The sequence below is a fragment of the Anopheles coustani genome, chromosome 3, assembly GCF_943734705.1.
Source record: "Anopheles coustani chromosome 3, idAnoCousDA_361_x.2, whole genome shotgun sequence".
Lineage (NCBI taxonomy): Eukaryota > Metazoa > Arthropoda > Insecta > Diptera > Culicidae > Anopheles > Anopheles coustani.
In genome coordinates, this window is record NC_071288.1 from 71123891 (window position 1) to 71141988 (window position 18098).

Below are 18098 nucleotides of genomic sequence, written 5' to 3' on the forward strand. Positions count from 1 at the left end.
TTGTGGACGTTTTGTCGAGACACTCTCATCGTCGTCATTGGGTGGTGCAGAGTTGGATCAGATTTGGTTCACTTTTCCGTACCGGAACCAAACATTCGAATCCCTAAAGGCTTCGCTCGAAGACGGAGTGAGTGTAATTGAACAGGCCGTGGGAGACGCGGCCTCAAAAAAGCCATATAGCACGATCCAAGCCCTCCTCTGACGGTAGCGCGAAGTGGTTGCGTTCATGTTGCTGTTGAAAGTAAGTGCCGATCACTCCGCCAACCGCAGATTTGTTCATTAGCTTTTCCTTTTTCTTTTGCCGCAAAGCTTTCATCACACTAAAACCACACTGGCTGGAGGGATCACGCTTCAGGAAGACTTGCCCGGGTGGACAAAGTGAAGCAAGCCTTTGCTACTGGAGATCCTCCCGGGGTTCTTCTGTTCGTCAGCGTTGTGCGGTTTTGTGGTTAGGTTCCTTATGCCCTCAACCGATCGCGAAGGTATCGATTTCTCTTAGGCCCAGTACCTCGTACTCCTAATGGAAGGAGGTTTGGTGGATCAGTTGGCTGTTATTTTTATTTGAACGCGCGCTGCACCATTACTTCCAACTTAATTTCCTTGCGTCTTCTGGTGGTGCTGGATTTGTTGCGTTCGCCAACCCGGCGTTATGTTCATCAACCCCGTTCCCTTTCTCCTTTTGGCGTGGCGGTGATGACGTGAGACGTGAGCAGAACGTAAACAACAACCACCTAACTGCAACTCCGCCTTTTACCCGGTCACGTGGACGAAGAAGCCGGGATGAGCGGCAGTTGCATCGCTTAATCCACCATCGGGCCTGGTCTTCTGATGTGTGGACCCCGTATGCACCCCAGCATGTATGTGTCGGAGACATTCTCGAATGCGACAGGCGGACACGACCGAGACGCCGCTTTCAACTCTCAGAAACTCAGGCCGCCTTTCGAACCAGTTGGAATGCCTTTGTCGGCGACACAGAAGAGCACATTATTCGGCGATGGGTTTTTCGGGGTGGATAACATCATCGGCACCGGTTACGGGTGGCGTAAGATCCTACCTCCCGGGTTCTCGAACCTGTAGCTCCACGTAGGGGAACACGGGAAGATATCGTAGCAGGGATGGTGAGAGTTCAGAGAGCTACTGTGAAGTGAAAGAAGGATGAGACTTACTCCTCCAAAGGCTGTGGGAAAGGTCAAACGGAAGATCAGGACCTGATTAGTCGTCCCACCAAAGCGTGGAGATGCGCGTTCCCGTACCCGTAGTACTCTATCAGGTATGGATGCAACGACTTCAAACCGGCGTCCTATTTTTCCGTTCGTTACATTTCCATTCGAAAGAGGCTTTATCAGGGTGTAACTATTCTTGCGACAGAGACTGCTTCTTTTTTCTTCCCTTTTTGGAGCACCAGTGGAGTTCCCCCCTACTCCTATTTCTCTTTCCTACGCTACGTTAGCCAACCACTCCCAACCCCGTTGCTTACCGTCCTGCGCCAAGTCTTATCGATGATTTGTCACATTCGTCGAGAAACGGCCACACACCTTGGGGTATCCCATGCAGTGTGCCTGGTGTATGTGTGCGCAATGGTCTGTACATGTGTGTTGCTGCTGCTGCAATGGGATTTAATGGTTGTATTGATTGTTTTTGCCGCCCGCGAGAGGCTCCAGGTTCCGCGCGTACCGCCTTCGTGAGGTTTCGAGATAAGAAACCACGAACCGATTCATTTCGTGGCTTGTCCAACACGCGGGAAAAGGGGGAGAAAGAGGTGGAAGAAACAGTACTTGTCCAGGGATGGATGTAACAAACGCAGACCCGTACACCCGGCTCTAGAAGTGAAGGTGTTACACTGCCTCTCGAGCGGGAGCAATAGTTGACGGTGCTCGGGCACCTGTCGCACTCTGTAGCGAGAGTTTTGGAGGTATATCGAACACAGACGCTATATTCCGGGGTGTGGAGTTGGAGTACACAAAATGTAAAAGCGAAAAAAAAAATCAGAATACACCCCGCGAACTATCGGATACATTCCATACGAACGTTGTTGTACGCAGATGGGTTGATAAGCTCCTGGAATTCAGGTCCACGGAGATGGGTTCGCGGTGGAGGTTGCGGCCGGGTTGCCAACGCCACGATAAGGAAACATTGTAGAACTTGATCTTTTTATGATGATGTTGTCCCCTTTCGCTTGGGGGGGTCCCTGTGTTGACAGATTGGAATTGGTGCTTCTGGTGCGGCCCGGGATGCGGCGTCTTTACATATCTCTCCATACATGTCTTGACTTGCTTGAGGTAATGAACTGGTGGTTTGTGAAGATTACATTCCGAAAGGGGAAACCAAACACAAAGAAAACACTCGATATGGTTGAGACCTGGCATAGCCTTTGAATGAATATAAAATTCTAAGCTTGCTTCTCAGCAAACGCAAATAGTAATTATATAGAATTGAAGTAATGCGAGTCTTCAATGGGTTGTTTGATCCATTATTAGTAGATATTGATAGGAGGAACGGTATATTTCAATTTTTTAATAGAAATCTTTACCCCAAGTATCAAATATCTATTTTTAACAGATCTTCAATTTGCTTTCAATATTTAATAAAAATTTAAATTCTTAAGATCAAAATTACCCCAAATTCCAAATCAAAGCAAACGAAATTCGAAGGAGTAGATTTAAAAAAGTTGTTTATGGCTCAAGGTTTAACAACTGAGATAATTTATGAAGATCATTCAGTTCATTCACATAAAAAAGTGGATATCTAATCTTCAAAACAGCTTGAAGTTGAATTGAAATGATTCAATCTTCTGAACTGTACTCCAACGAGCACTTTGCAACGCGCGAATGCGAATCCGTGACTTGAAGAAGCACGCCCTTTCCCATGCATGAACTTAATTCAAGGCAAATGATTTTTAAAGCAGTCTAATGGCACAAAGTTGAACAAAGCATAACAAATAATAAAAACTAATTGAGACATTTTTGACAACCAAACTTGAGTTTCTTATTAATAAAAACTCTAGGAAAAGTTCGGGAAAATTAAATCTGCTCCGAACAACGAACAGTACTATTTTCTGTTTGTTAATCTAGATGTCAAGGTTCCTGTGAGAGCTCTCTGGAGGAGATAGAGTTTTTATTATAGCCCTCTATCAACATGTTTGCATCGTAGATTTATTTCCTCTGATCCCGCGGTGGAATCTCAGGCGTATCTCTTTGATAATTTAATTTCCACTAGATTAGATGATAAAACACTCCCTTTCTCTCTCTTTCTCTCTTCCGCGTTCGTCTATGTCCACACTCGGCCATATCTTGCCGTCAATCATCCTTCGCCAACTTATCAATCGCTCACTCGATTTTCGAACACCAGAGACAGACGAAAGGAATGTGGCAATAAGCTTTTTTATTACACTGGTTTGTTTTGTTTAGGTTCATGCGGTGTTGTGTTTTTTTCCCCATCCTGCCAATGGAGCATCTGGTTAGGTCACTCCAGCGAACCTTCGCCACGGACTTTAAAACAAAAATGTAAAATAAAACAAGTAGCCAAGGGTGTGAAGTAAAAACGACCACTCCGTTCGGAGCTGGCAGGCGGTTTGCAGTGGCACGAATCCAATGAACCGTGCTCTAAACGAACCGGAACCGGAGCCAATAGCCTATACACCCCTGTGGGTGGTGGCCCGGGTGAGCCCTACTAGATTGCAATCCACCCGCAGCATCTCTTTCCCCCACCTCCTGTTTGCCGGGCGCCATTATCACTCGCCTGCCTAGGCTCGAGGCGCCTTGGTGTTAATTTATTGATATGTGAATAATTTACAGATACATTCCGGTGTCCCATCCACCTGCCATCGCAGCACGCGGACGCAAGGGCAAGGCACGACTGTGTGTGTGTGTGTGTTGTCGCCGGATGATGAACTGTAAGCGGTTCGGGGCGGTAATCCGTCTGAGATATGACTGATCAGGAGCCAGTCCCAGTCGTCAGGAGTCAGTCTCGACGGGGGGAAATCATGGAATCCGTGTAGTCAAAGATGTTCTGCTGCTGTGCTGACTCACATGACTCGCTGGAATTTACTGCCGTTGGTTGGGTGGAATGCTGTGAAGCGATTATGACGCCTCTGGTGGGCGATTTGATTCCGAGACGGCTGAGAGCGCCCGGCGCGGCCTTAATAAGGCCCCCTGTCTCGCTTCCGAGAAATCAGTAATGTGTCCTAATTTGCCGTTAAATAGTTCGCACACAACCAACTTGACCTTCTGGGGTTTGCTGCTGGATTTATGGAGCATTTAAAATGTGATAATTTATTGGACCTTCTCCGTAGTCGACGGCATGCTGACGAACCGTGTGTTCTTAGAGAACCTATGGAACTCACGAGCGGCAATAAATGACTGCTGGCTTTGGCATGTGATTGCTTACTTTGCGCTGTAGTTCTTTTACATATATATTTTTTTGTTGTATTTCCCACGCGCCATAAAACGGCTCACACACGCCCGGTGTGAGTAATTAAGCGTATACAATAAACTCCTTCTCGCGAGCGCGAAATTTGCATCTCAAAGACTTTGGGTTTTAGAAGGGTCCTTTGGCTGGTTTTGGCTGGAAGCCTCTCGTTGAAGCCATGAATATTCATGCCGGTTTAGGGCGCCCAGTGTCTTTGCCGCGCAACCGTAAACGATTTCCATCTAATATGCATTAATTTTCACTGTCGCAGAAGCAGCCTAATAGATACCGCATCGTTAATATTTCGTCACCGAGCTAATAGGGGGTTTTATTTATGGTCTTTTGGGAGGTTTTATTTTAGACAAATTTGAGTCGAAAGACTTACTCTCTCGGTCGGCGTGCGGAACAGATCTGATCTGAGGGTAGTATTTATTTGTCCAATTTATGGGCACCTAAAACGAACCTGATGGACTTTTGATTGTCGCGACAGAAAGCCGACATCATAATGTTTCCGGATCGGATCAGAGATCGAAACGTTTTCGTGGACCAAGATTAAACATGTTAGTTTTTTTTGCTTATAAGGCCTTTGCGGTTTCACGCTTTACGCTTCGACCAGACTGAGTGGCTGAGTGTAGTACATAAAAGGTAAAATTGAAGAAAAAGGAGTAAACGGAGTATCCACTACACGTGCGTGTCCAACATTTCGGTGCTTCGGATATACGTGGAAGCAATAAAAGAGCCAACGAACAAATCTTTTATGAGCACAAGGATTATTTGCTCCGGTCGTAACTTTCGATATCTTTCAAGGTGCAGTTAGTTGTTTTTGCTTTGCCATCTTTGGAATTTGTTTAAGTGCGAACACGGGCTCCCGCTGACCCCCGGGGGGCAAAAGTTTGCCGGTTTTAGCACGTTCCAAAAATTCAAAACACAAAAAATGAAGCATGAAGAAAAAACGGCACAACTCGAGGGGATGCCGATAAGATGCAGATTTGCATAAGGTATTAGATTACGGACTTTCAAAGCGTACCGGGGCATACCGAACACGTTCTTGGTGTGGGTGAGAGATGCCTGCCCTACGCAAGAGACGATTTCGCAAGTCCTGATTTTCATTGGCAAGGTGTCATCATCTCGCACGGTGTTCGTGATCGGACGGTCGATTTAAGGAGAGAAGCAGGGGAAAGTTGTGTCCATAGAGAACGAAGCTTTTTTTAAAAATGTTATGTGCTCATAAAAGCATACTCATTTCGTGGTAGACGTTCTGCGACTCACGCATGACCTATGTTCGTAAACAAATTAGCCACAAAAAAAGTAACATGAAGTTGAACGACAGTCAGTACGATAAGGAGGCGCGTGATTTACGATACCGTGCCGGTCAAATGGCGTCAAGCTAAAATTTGAAGGCTATGTGTCTTCGTCTGAAATGTGTGTGTTTTTTTTCTATCTTGCTTCAGGATATCACACCGACCTCATCAAATCGTTAGACAGACAGATGTGGGTTCCTACGTGAATGTGTCTGCGTGTGTGTCTGGTTAGAAGTGGTCGGAAGTGCGGGATTAAAACAAGCAAATTAATATAATGAACCCCAATTAACCCTTCAGTGAACAGCTTAGTTTTAGCTTAGGCGTGCATGGGAAAAGACTTTAAACAACAAACTTTCATGATTAATACTCGAATCGAAATAAGGGTCATTTTGACCCCAACTCAATTTTCGATTTTAATATCTCGAAAATGGCTGAATATTTTTCAAAAAAAAAAAAGGTAAAACAATAAAATAAAAACTCCCGTTTCTGCTTTACACCGAGCTAGCGGAATCGTGAAGAAACGCATCGAAAAATCAAAAACGTCAAAAGATAGTCAACAAATATACTAAAAAGTAACAGTTTACGGATTTGAAAAATCTACAAAAATAGTGAAGTTATAGCGTTTTGAAAATAGGGATCAGAATGACCCCTAAAAAGCTTTCGAGCATAATTCCAAAGCAATGTATTCTAGTCCATCCTTACATGCCCTTACTACTTTCCTGTTGTTTTTTGCTACACTAATTTTGTGTTTTAGTACAAAGACTTTGGCGGGTCTTGTTCTAGTTTTAAACCAATGAAATGAGAATATGTTTCTGTGGCTGCAATGTTGAATTCGATTTACATATATTATCAGGTCATTGCCGAAGTCGGGTGCTCCCTATTTTTTTTTTGTACAAAGCTTTTATCCTTTAGGTTAGCTGTGTTCTACACGACCGTTTGTAATCGTGGAGGAATTTAAATGTTTTTGTTTGGTTTTGTTTGCTCCCACTAAACTGGTTTCATTGCTTCATTTATCGCAGTAAAAATGTAAATCTGAATTCTATAAAAACGAACGTGATGCGTATGACACACATTCGATTATCATTAAAATACCTGCACGTTCCCAGCAAAACATGCTCATAATATCTTTATGCGGATATTGTATGCAATTGGACAGCCGGTTGAAAACCAAATTCAACACCGTCCAGTTGTTAGGTAGAGTGTCACAACCGTTCTGCATGCAAATGAGGTAGCGTCCTTAGCAACAAACCGAAAACAAAACAACCTAAAACAACCTTCACCGAGAAGGGTTAATGACAAATGTGCTCTCCCGCCGTATAGCCCGCATCTCTTCCCGCTCCAAAAAACAAAAAAAAAGAAACGAGCAGCGTATCACAGTGTCGAAAAGAAAACACAAAACTGCTGTTAACATAATGGATGGCGGTGGGGTTTTCCTCACCTGCAGTATTCCGCGGTTCGGCGGGAGATACAATGTGTCGAGCGTATCGCTTTCATGTGGCAGAAGTGAAGGAAATCGCAAAACCACAAGCAGCCAACACGGTGAGCACAGACGCGTTTGGAGCTTGCGGGTTTGAGGATGAGGATAAAATGAGTTACGGCGATCAACGCCAAACTCTTCCAAATGAGCCCATCCATTAGGTGGGGGATGCTTGTCGTGTGGTGAGCTATTTGCATACCACCCGCGTTCAGCGCTGGTTGTCGTTGCTTGTTCAACTAGGAACTCGAGAAATAGACAAAACTACTGGATGTTCGACACTGCCGGTCGGTCGGTTCGAATAGTGCAAAATGGATCCTGACACTCGAGGGTTTGATCTGGTGCAAACAGAGCATTTTTCGGTAGCCGCGCGGGACTCGACCACCTGCCGTCGCGTTGACTGGTGAACGGTTAGTTCTTCTCATCCTCCGAGCGCGAACTTGCATAATGGACTGATAGCCGTGTGATGGCTCGCCCTTCCTCGCTCACTCTAATGGCTTCGCTTCGATCGCCCCGGTCGCATCGTTAGTGCGGAGGAATATTTGTTTTGACAGGCTTATGATTCGGTGAATATTTGCACGGATGACGGTTCGACGGGGGGTTTTCTTTTAAATGATGATTGCTAGAAATCCCTGCAACTCAGCGGGAGGGTGCAAAAGTGATGCTGGAGCATCAAGTAGCTTAATCCGTGCGCATGCGAAGATCGAGTTTCTGCAGCGTGAAAGCCTCCTGAAGAGCTGGTGACTATTGATTTGAACGACGTCGTTTCTACATTGAAGTCGCTACCAGTTAACGGAGGGAACCGTGGAGATTGAAATACGCTGGAATGATGTGCTTTAGAGCTACAGTGAGTTTCAATATTCAATGCTATAGACAACAAGGTTTATGAAGATTCTTGTTGCTTTAAATATTGTAAATGATCTAGTAACACGCAGATCTAAGGCAGTCTAGTAGTTATGCCCTGTTAGAAAATCAGATGACGCGCGTTACGAAATTGATGCGACAGCGTGAAATCGAATACTATTACTGTAAGAAAAAGATCTACTAAGAGATGCTGCCTATGTCAAAACACTTTAGTTCTACTGTTGTGTAGCACCTGATTAGTTGGGTATTCAAATATATATAGAAAGTATGAGTCTAGCAAGCCTAAATGTTGCCATGGTTCTAGTTGATCTTTACTGTAGGAGGAAACATCATTGTTTATATCTTTAAAACACTTTTGATGTTTGACAAGATTGTTAACTTTAAGTAAAGAAGTAGCACCATTATAAAAGTACTACTCTGAACAAAACCCGAACCAACCTGTAATCGTCCGCGTTTAGTTGGTTATAGCCCAGTGAACTCCTCTTTGTTGTGGTGACCACTTCGAGCCGCACGCCAACTTCGGAGATGAGGAATGTTCCGTTGCGTGCAGCATCCATTTCGGTGGAATCACACCGGCTAAGGTTAGACTCCGTGCGCATGAACAGCGGCCATTGGCGGAGTATTGGAGGGCAATCCTGCTCGAGCATATAAGACTACCCGGGCGGGTAGTGGCGACGCGCGGGATGGCTAAAGCAATTGCCTTTTCACGTTAAACACCATCAGATATTAATAATTGGAAGCACCTTCTGGCCGTACCTCCTCCTCGGGGAAGGTATCTTCTGGAGTTATCTGCCGGTTTGGTTCGCGTGGTTGTTCCGCGTGTCCTGTTTTGTTGCAGGTGTCCTCCGCAGCGGGCAGCACGAAGGCCCGCGGGAGCATCGAGCGCCACCAATTGAGCCACCGGTAGCCCATCAGGCCAGATGATGATGATGGTGATGATGATGATGACGACGACGACAACGACAGGCACGATGAGACCCCGCTGGGGATGCGCTGCTGGGATGAAGTAGTTTCGCTCTACGGAAACTCTAGCTTTGGCGGCTGGACGGAGGCTTGGATGGCCCGAGATCAACGGGTGGTCCGATGGCGGAAATTAACATGGGCTTTAGCGGTAGTAGGCAAGCCGTTCGAAACAAAAAAAAAAGGTTTAATAAAATAACCATCCACACACACACACACACATAAAGACGGGGAGGAACGCGTGCAGATTGCCATTCACTCGCGCTCACATATGGCTCATGGGGAAGTAGCACCTTGGACCTGCGGGAGACTTATTCGCCTCTCGACGGGGGTTTAATTAACGGCGGCAGTGCCAACGATAAGTGCACACACTAGCCCTGGTGCCCCCTTTTTTGCATCTAGCACCCCTTTCCCCCCACCGAGTACACCTGTGCTCTATTCGGTCCAGCGTCTTCCCGCCCGGAACATAACAGTGTGGCGTCTCCTTTTGCCATCACCCCACATCTCGCTGCACCGCCCGACCGTAACGACATTGTAAACTGACTTTTATCAGCAGTAAATTATTAATTTTCTAGCTAACCATTGGGCGCTACTAACACCACACCACTAGAACGCCACTACTGCGTTGATCGGAGCCACTTGGTGGAAGCGCTACGCAAAACGCCCCACCGGTACAGTGTGTCGCGAGTTTTAGTCACCGAATGTGAAAAACGAGAAAACGATGTTTTTGTTTCGTTCGATTTCGCATATTAAAATTTTTAATTAGCGACTGTTTCGCAGTCGTTAAACATGCAAGTTGTTTTTTTGTTGCAGATTATCTGGAACTCATTTTTATTCTGCTTAGTCTCCTTTTTATGATACTGATCATAAATTCAAGAAAAGGAATATATAATTCCGCTGAAATACTGATCTGTCAAAAGAGCTATAAAAATTTCCTAGTCGGAGAACTTCGACCTTTGTTGAGTCACATTAAACAGTGGGTTTTTTTTTTCAATAATTGTTTTATGTACTTTACATATAGTGACAAACAAGTAATTACAGTGCTCTGTGGATGCAAACGAAACGAAATTTTCTTTGATAAAATCTCATACTAGAACACCATCTCCAATACCACGGAGCAGTATAAAATATTATATTTTAGGTCATATTTGAGCAGCATCAAACATACTATAATATATTTTCACACGTTTTTTTAAAAGCGTGGCTTGAAAAAAAAAAACATGATAAATCATATTCACACACTTCGGTACAAATGTTTTAGAAAAGTCTTTACTTCAGATGGGAATTAGAAAACACACATTTTGGTAAAAGAGTAAATGAGGCCCCGGGCTAGATTCTCCTCTTCCTGCTGGTTCACATTAAGCGCCTGAAGCTATGCAAAGCGCGACACATGCGATTTTTGAACGCTAACGGTTCGCTTAAAAGAACATAACGGTTTAAACTAATCACGCAGTGGAGGTTGAATGCGGGTTAACATACTTTTACATGTTAAGTTACTAGTAAGTAAACTATACCACACATGATGGACAACATGAAACAATGAGTTTAGCCGAAGAAATGATTTGGAAACGGCGGCGCGCCCGCAGCGAGCGAAGCGAGCGGACTGCGCTAGGTCTACCGAAAAAGAGAGTTTGTTATAGTTTTGAGAAATAAGGGGGGCCCGTGGGCCCCCCTCATACCGCACCCCTAGGTTGATTGCGAAGCCGAAATTAACGGTACACACTACGGTTCAAATACTCGTAGGTTGAATTTAACGAATTAATGTATCACCAATTGCATACATTCAGTTTAAACGTCCACAAGAGGTGTAGCCACGATCGAAAACATGGCGGCCGGGGCCTCATTTACTCTTTTACCCACATTTTTAAACACGAGATGTGGAAACGAAAAAGCTACAATTTTAATTAAAAATTTTCTTATAACAATAATTAAAGGTTATGGGAAATATTTATTTGAATATAGGAAGAAGTCTGTCACGCACTGTACCAGTAGCAGCACTTGAAAATGCACGGATCAAATCGGTTTGGTTCGGTTTGGTTTGGCTACGGTGCAGCACCCGCCCACTTTCCAACGCTTCCCCCGTCCCGGTCACTCCAACCAATCACACACATTTCCCTGGTTGGTGGCTTGTTTGTCGGTTGATGGCTTCGGGATGGGAGCCACACTGGATTGATTGGCCGCGGAATGGCGACAATCGCCTCCCGGGAAATCATGGGCAATCGAGTATCGACATCGATTAAGTCGCCTCGAGTTGCGATCGATTGCCGACACTTGGCCGGGTTGGGGATTGCGTTGATGCGAAGGCGGGCAGGACAACGAAGGGGGGGGGTGCAGGAGAGGCGCCATGTGAAGTGCGACACCCGCATTCTTCGATGAGTCCGAAACCGGGAATCAAGTTGCTCGGTATGGCACCGTATCGGGTTGTTATTTTCCTTCCTCCTGTCTCCCGTTTTATGACTAACGGCTCGCTGGAACATTTGTCCCGGGGTGTGGAGTAGGTGCGCAGCTTTGCTTATCACCTTACCGTGCCTTATGGGGTTGGTGGCTCGATGTCCTCGATTATATCATCCTCTCGGGCAAACATAAAGGAATCCGGCTGAGGTGGTTCAGTTCGTCGGATGTTTCCTTTACTCGAGAAGACTCTTGTCGTGCGGTTTCGTTGCTCATTTGCAGCTTTCCATAACTTTTCTCCTTCAGGTTCTGGGCTGTTTTTCACTTCCATTTGCGTATGGAAGGAACCTTGACTGTCCATAGCCCCTTCGGATAACTTTCGGACCGGGGGTAATTTAATTAATCCTTACACCGGTAGCGTGCCTCCCCATGCCGAGTCTGCCAGATTCAATTGGTCACCCGCTGGGCTTTTCGCCAACTACCCGCTTCCACTGTTCATAAACCCTCACGTCCCTTCCCCATTGGTGATGTCCTGCTGCGGTGTCGGCGCGCTTGACCAGACCGCGTTCACGCCCGTCCGGTGCCCTTTTTCGGCAAATGCCAACCGCAACCTCAATGGGCTCCAATTGCACAAACTGCAGCAACAGTGGAGCCGCAGCAGGACGTGATCGCAATCTGTGATGGGGCCGGGTGTTCCTTCTAGCAATTTTTTCTTTAATTTTATATTTTATTCAACGACTCAATTATAGCATGCGGCACACTTCTCCGGCCGAACGACAGCTGGGCGGAAAGTGGACCGATTTATACTTTGCCGTGGACTTTTTTCGGTATCTGTAATGCTGCGGACAGTTGTCGTCGGTTGATGCTTTACAGGATGGAGTATGTTTAGTTTTTGCAAAATTGTTTAATGAACAAACAATGCGCTAGCCAGTTTCGAAAAACGTTGTAAATTTTCTTATTTGCTATAAGATTTTAACAAGTTGACTGCCAATGCAGCAATAATATATTAATTTCGTGGCATTATTCAGTAGTTTGTATCTGTTTCTTTTGAAACGCAGTTATTATTATTATGTGGCACGACATCCCCCTAGTGGAAAACAAGGCATTTCTCCGAAGAGTGTGACCGAATATCGTTCAATCAGCTGTTCATAATAGCGGAGCATGCCAGACTCGAGATTCGTTCCCACACCTGTGGCGTGGTGTTTCCTCGCGCTACCGCTGCGCCATGAGCACTCCCTTTGGGAAATGCATTTAAACGCTCAATTTAAAGGATAAATATTGCCAAATAGTTGATTGCGAAATTGGCTGTGTTCATAAAGTAAAAATAAACTTTAAACACGTTTTTATAGAATAAAGCTGCCATATTTGATCAGTTTTATTCTCTCTTTGCTAGTTATTTTCATGTTCCAAAAATAAATTTTACTAGCTTGTTTTCGTTGCACTAAAGTACTGTCACAAATCATTCGTTTTATTGCCCCACCCCATTTCCACCCAATTATCATGCCAACTTTGGCATGTGGGGCCACAATATTGCTACGTTTTTAATGCTGCACGTCCGGGGTATGCCCGCTTTTTAATTTGAATTTTATTTCTGCGGGTCATGAAACCATGCACTCCTAGTGCGCAATCGGAGGTTGACCAGTTCGGGTACGGGCAATTAATTAGCTCTTAACGAAGGCGCGCGCGACCCGGCACACCGTTTGGTGTGGATTTTGCGAGCTTCGCGGGTTTTATTAAATTTGCAGTCCGCGAAATATGTTGCAACAGTATCGGATTTAATCGGGGCACGCGAACTGGGCTGGGCTATTATCGTTAAAATTAATGTCCAATCAGGACGCACGTGGTCCCTCCAAAGCGGGAGAAGTGTTTTCCTTCGATAACTGTCGTGTTCTCATTGGTTTCGAAAGGTTAATCGGATTAAAACGATCCTGCTTGTATTTGCACACTTTGTACCGGAGTGGTTGATGAACTATTTGTATTCCGACTAGTTTTTTTGTGTGTGTGCTATAATCTCTTTGTTTTCGTTGCTCTTTATTAATATCTTCATTTCAGGATCCTTTCGAAAAAAGCAAACTTAAGCTAAACATACTTATCTCTTTTGGGCAGCAATATCCTTCAAAGCTGTCCTAGGACATCAGGAAGTCATTAAGTGCTTCGTTCCTCGAGCGAGAAAAGTGTGTGTCATTATATACTAATTTCAACTTCTTTTTTCTTTTTCTCTTCCTTTTCCTATACCCGCCCCTTACACCTCTCCGCAGGATATCACAGCTAACCGTCTATGCCAAGATTTTGTGCCTCCTGATGGTGAGTATTAGGCTATAGTCGTCGTCGGCGAAGGCAAAAAACAAACAAGAGTATTTAAGACCACTTCACGTCCCGGCAAACTTTGTCATCGCCCTGAGTGACTGCTTCTATTTCTTCCCACCTTCCGTAATCCTCCCTTATGATTGTGACATACATTAAGCAGCGAACGGAACGATAGAATGTACCGCTTCAAACAAAGCCTCCAGAAAGCCACCAGGAAAGCCTTCGGCCGACCTTTCCAACCTTGACGGGATTTAGAGACCCTTCGAGAGGGTAGCACCGGAGAGTGTTGTGGTGTATTTCCGTGTGTGTCCCCCTCGCGAGACGATGTCCTCATCTGGAATGTGGCGGAATCGGAAGCAATCTGTCTTCCACCACCCAACACCATCGCGTCGGGATCTTCGGTCGATACGGAGGTGTGCTGCTTCGGGCGCACTAACTCCTCAAGCCTTGTTACACTCTTACCTGTCACAATAAATCGTGCGTCGTCACGCTCGTTCCCTTTTGCTCCCGTTTCCCTTCGGGCGAGATACTTCAACATCACGTTACAGGGTTGACATTCCATCCTCCATCCTCCACCGAGGTACAAAGATTACCCACCACACTCCACCCCGAGGAGGGCTGTCACAATATTTGACAGTTTGTCTGTCTGCTTTGGCAGACGGGGCGTAATTTGTGTGCTTGTTACACTTGCACAACAGAGAATGGAAGAAGCGACGGAGGGTTAAAAAGAAAGGGTACCCGCTGAAAGCAAATAAACAAATAGCGCAACAGACTGCAACAGATTGTAACTGGCCAGAAATAAAACATGGAAAAAAAATACGGACTGAAGAAACGGCGGGGAATGGGAAGGCAATGCTCACCAATACCAGGCCGCAGCTGGCCATTCGGCGAGTGGAACGCGGTACACAAACAACACACTCCTCCTACGCGTGGCCGATCATGAAACGTCGGTTGAGGCTTTCAATCACCACTTATATACCCGCTGCTGATAACAACAATCAAAGCTTCTAACGGCGCGTGCTGTGGAGATGACACTGGCGAGGAGATGGGGCAATGGGGGATAGAGGAGGGTCGCGACAAACGAGTGTGATACCAGTTCCGACGAACCCCCCCCCCCCCCCCCCCCCGCCCCCTGGCTTCACCACCATCCACGGCTCAGTGACACTCCCCCCCGTCACTTTGCTTCGATTGCCTAATGGTGTGCCTGATGGAGGGAGGGATCTAGGGCTATTTTGTTCATCACTATCTTCCGCTCTAGCACCGATCAGATATCAACCGTAAACACATACCCACGCACGCGGCCCTTCCGGTCGCATCCTTCCGGGCATCCCCGCCACCTAACCTCAACCGGTTGGGGATGGATGTTTGTGTGTGTTTCCCAATGTTCCCGAACCTGCCCTTCCGATCCATGCTGCGACCGGAACCAGTCGGAACCGACTATAGATTGGCGGATTGCGGTAGCGCTCCAGTACCGTGCAACGTGTGTAACAAGTGGCCAAACATTTCGTCCGATCGTTGCGCAGGAAATAGAGTAAGGTGGGGCAAGACTGTATATTAGGTAGTTTAACTTATTCGCAAGATATTCAACAGCTGGGCTAGGGTTCTCATTTTAAAAATAAATTTTAATTCGTCCTGAAAATATAAATAAAACTAAGCGATAAATTAGTCACGCTGTCTCAGTACATTTTTAGAGCCATTTTTAACAAAATTTGGTTAGCGAAAACTAAGCAAAAGGCTCCTTTAGATAATACCGTAGGAATACGATCGAGTTTCAAATTTTCCAAAGCAATCGCCACGAAATGGACTTTTATAAACTATATGTCATTCGTATGGTGATCAATCGATCGCATCGATAATTCTAGCAGATCATTCAGTAGAGTAGAGTACTTCATTACATTAAACATCCAATACAGCACATATATACTCTGAATGGACACACGGTGGCTCGTTGTACAGTAATTACCGACCTCGGCACTTCTCTTGACTCCCGTTTGACATTTCGTGAGCATTATGAAGTCATTCTCGAAAAGGCAAACAGAATGCTTGGCTTCATTTTGCGACAAACCGCTGACTTCACAGATCCGATGTGTCTGCGTGCGCTTTTTGTGTCGTTGGTCAGGTCCACTCTAGAATTTAACTCAGTTGTCTGGGCACCTTATCATGACATTTGGATAAAACGACTCGAATCTGTACAACGCCGCTTCACAAAAATTGTTATTAGACGTCTTAACTGGCAAAATGCTGAGACCCTGGACTATAATACTCGATGCCTTTTGCTGGGTCTCCAAACTTTGGAGCATCGTCGTAGTGTTGCCCAGGCTGTCTTCATTGCGAAAATTATTCAAAACGATATAGATGCTCCGATTCTTTTGAGTATGGTTCAATTTAATGCCCCCTTACGTCCATTGCGCCACATGACCATTCTACGTGTTCCTTTTAGCAGGACAGCCTATGCCGCAAATTCACCTGTGCAAGCTATGGCTGTGACATTTAATAACTACGCGGAACATTTCGACTTTAACCAATCAGCTTCAAATTTTAAAGATAAGTTGTTGTTGCTACGAGCGTAAAACGTCTATAATATGTTATTCCTGCGACTCTTCTGCGTCTAATGTGTCTCTATGTTGTATCAAGTGAAAATTGTGAATTATTTTTAAGTTACTTTTAAGTTGTCAGGGCTGCTTATGCCAGACAAACACTAAACCAAATAAATAAATAAATAAATAATTCTGTTCCTTGGTTTGTCGTTCTGATAAACGGCCTCTCCGCCCTAGTTCCCATTGAATCCGTGAATCTATCGCGCGCTCGATATGTGTGAAGGTTCTGTTGTGTTTGGCCATTTTCAAAACCGACGCTCGGCTGAATCCATCACATACGCCATCAGTCTGCTGCACCAGTTACGCCACTTGACCCGGGCAGCCATGTTCTGGATTCCGCTAGCGCTCCCTGCCAGTGACCCTCTCAGGTGCGACGGCACTCAATTAACATACGCGGCGTAGGTAATTGATCGCCACTATGAAATGTGTAGCCCTTCGCTGTCGTGCTGGTTAACCCTTTGACGTGTGGGTTATTTGTTTCCTTTGGCCACGCGTTCCGTCCGTTGCCTTCGAAAGGGGGAATCACTATATCGACGGGCCGGTATCAATTGATCGAAACATCGATACAAATTAGACCTTCCACTAACTGACGTTTGACAGCTGAGCACTTCTTCACCCCGCACGGAAGACAAACTGGTCGAGGACGTCGTTTTCACGGTTTGTTTTTTGTTTGTGCAAACAAATTAAAGGTCAATGTTTACGTGGGTGTTTTACGTGATGTGTTGCAATTTCGTTTTGGCTTCCGGTTCTTTTATAGTAGACTTCAAAATGTGTGCCTGCTAGCTATTGAACTAATATTGAGGGTTTTCGCTGATGCATTGATGCTGAATATATATCCTGCATTTGGATTGTAAATGTGGGATAAAATAGATCCCCTGGTGAATTTTCCCTTCACTCAAAAATGTTATCCTTCCATCCATTTATTCAAATGTTAATCCATCTATCACGAAGCAAACGTTCTGCAAACGCTTAAGTGAAGGTTATTTGAAGTTATCAAATGTGCTTCTAACCCCTTTTTCTTTCTCTCTTAACCAGACATTATTCAGTGCAGGAGCATCAACGCGGAACGACATCTATCTGCAATCAGCGTGCAATTTAAAGTTTCTACGTGCCGAAAACGGCGCCGTGTTTGCCGACGACAACTGGCAGAATGGTCCACCACGTAAGTAGTATCTTTCTCCATATGCTTGTCAATTGCTAACATAACATCATAATCGGGCGAGAACAGTTGAGTCAGCCGAATGTTATTATGAATCCGATGTGATTCATCGGATACTAAGCACAAAGGAAGCCAGCAATTGTGTAGTTGCGATTAACGAGTGGGATAATTCAATTTCTACCAATTAGCTTTGGGCAGATTTTCATATTTCTGGGAGATTTTTTTTCCAATTTCCTCTTAATTAATTAAGCAGTAAAAACCATCGAGTTCGGTAAACCAAAGGTGATGCCCTTGTCGTCCTGGCTGCCTCATGGCAGACAATAAATTTTAATATGTGCGAATATCGTGTTCGTTTGCCGGCAAAACATTTAAATTAGTCCTGATCGAAAAGGTTCGAGCTGTGGTGAGGCCATTAACTACCGCTTATTAAGGCGATCGGATGAACTTCATGGCCGCTCGCGGCGGGACATCCGCCGGTCACTCACAGGCTCCACTCACCTTCGGCCTGGGAAAGCCGGTCATTTGAAGGTCTTTTTTTAAGAACTTTTTAAAACAAGGTTATGCATCGCGTTTTTTATGTGTGATATAAAATCATTCGTAGCCATTGACGAAAGCGCTGACAGATGATCCCTGGGCGG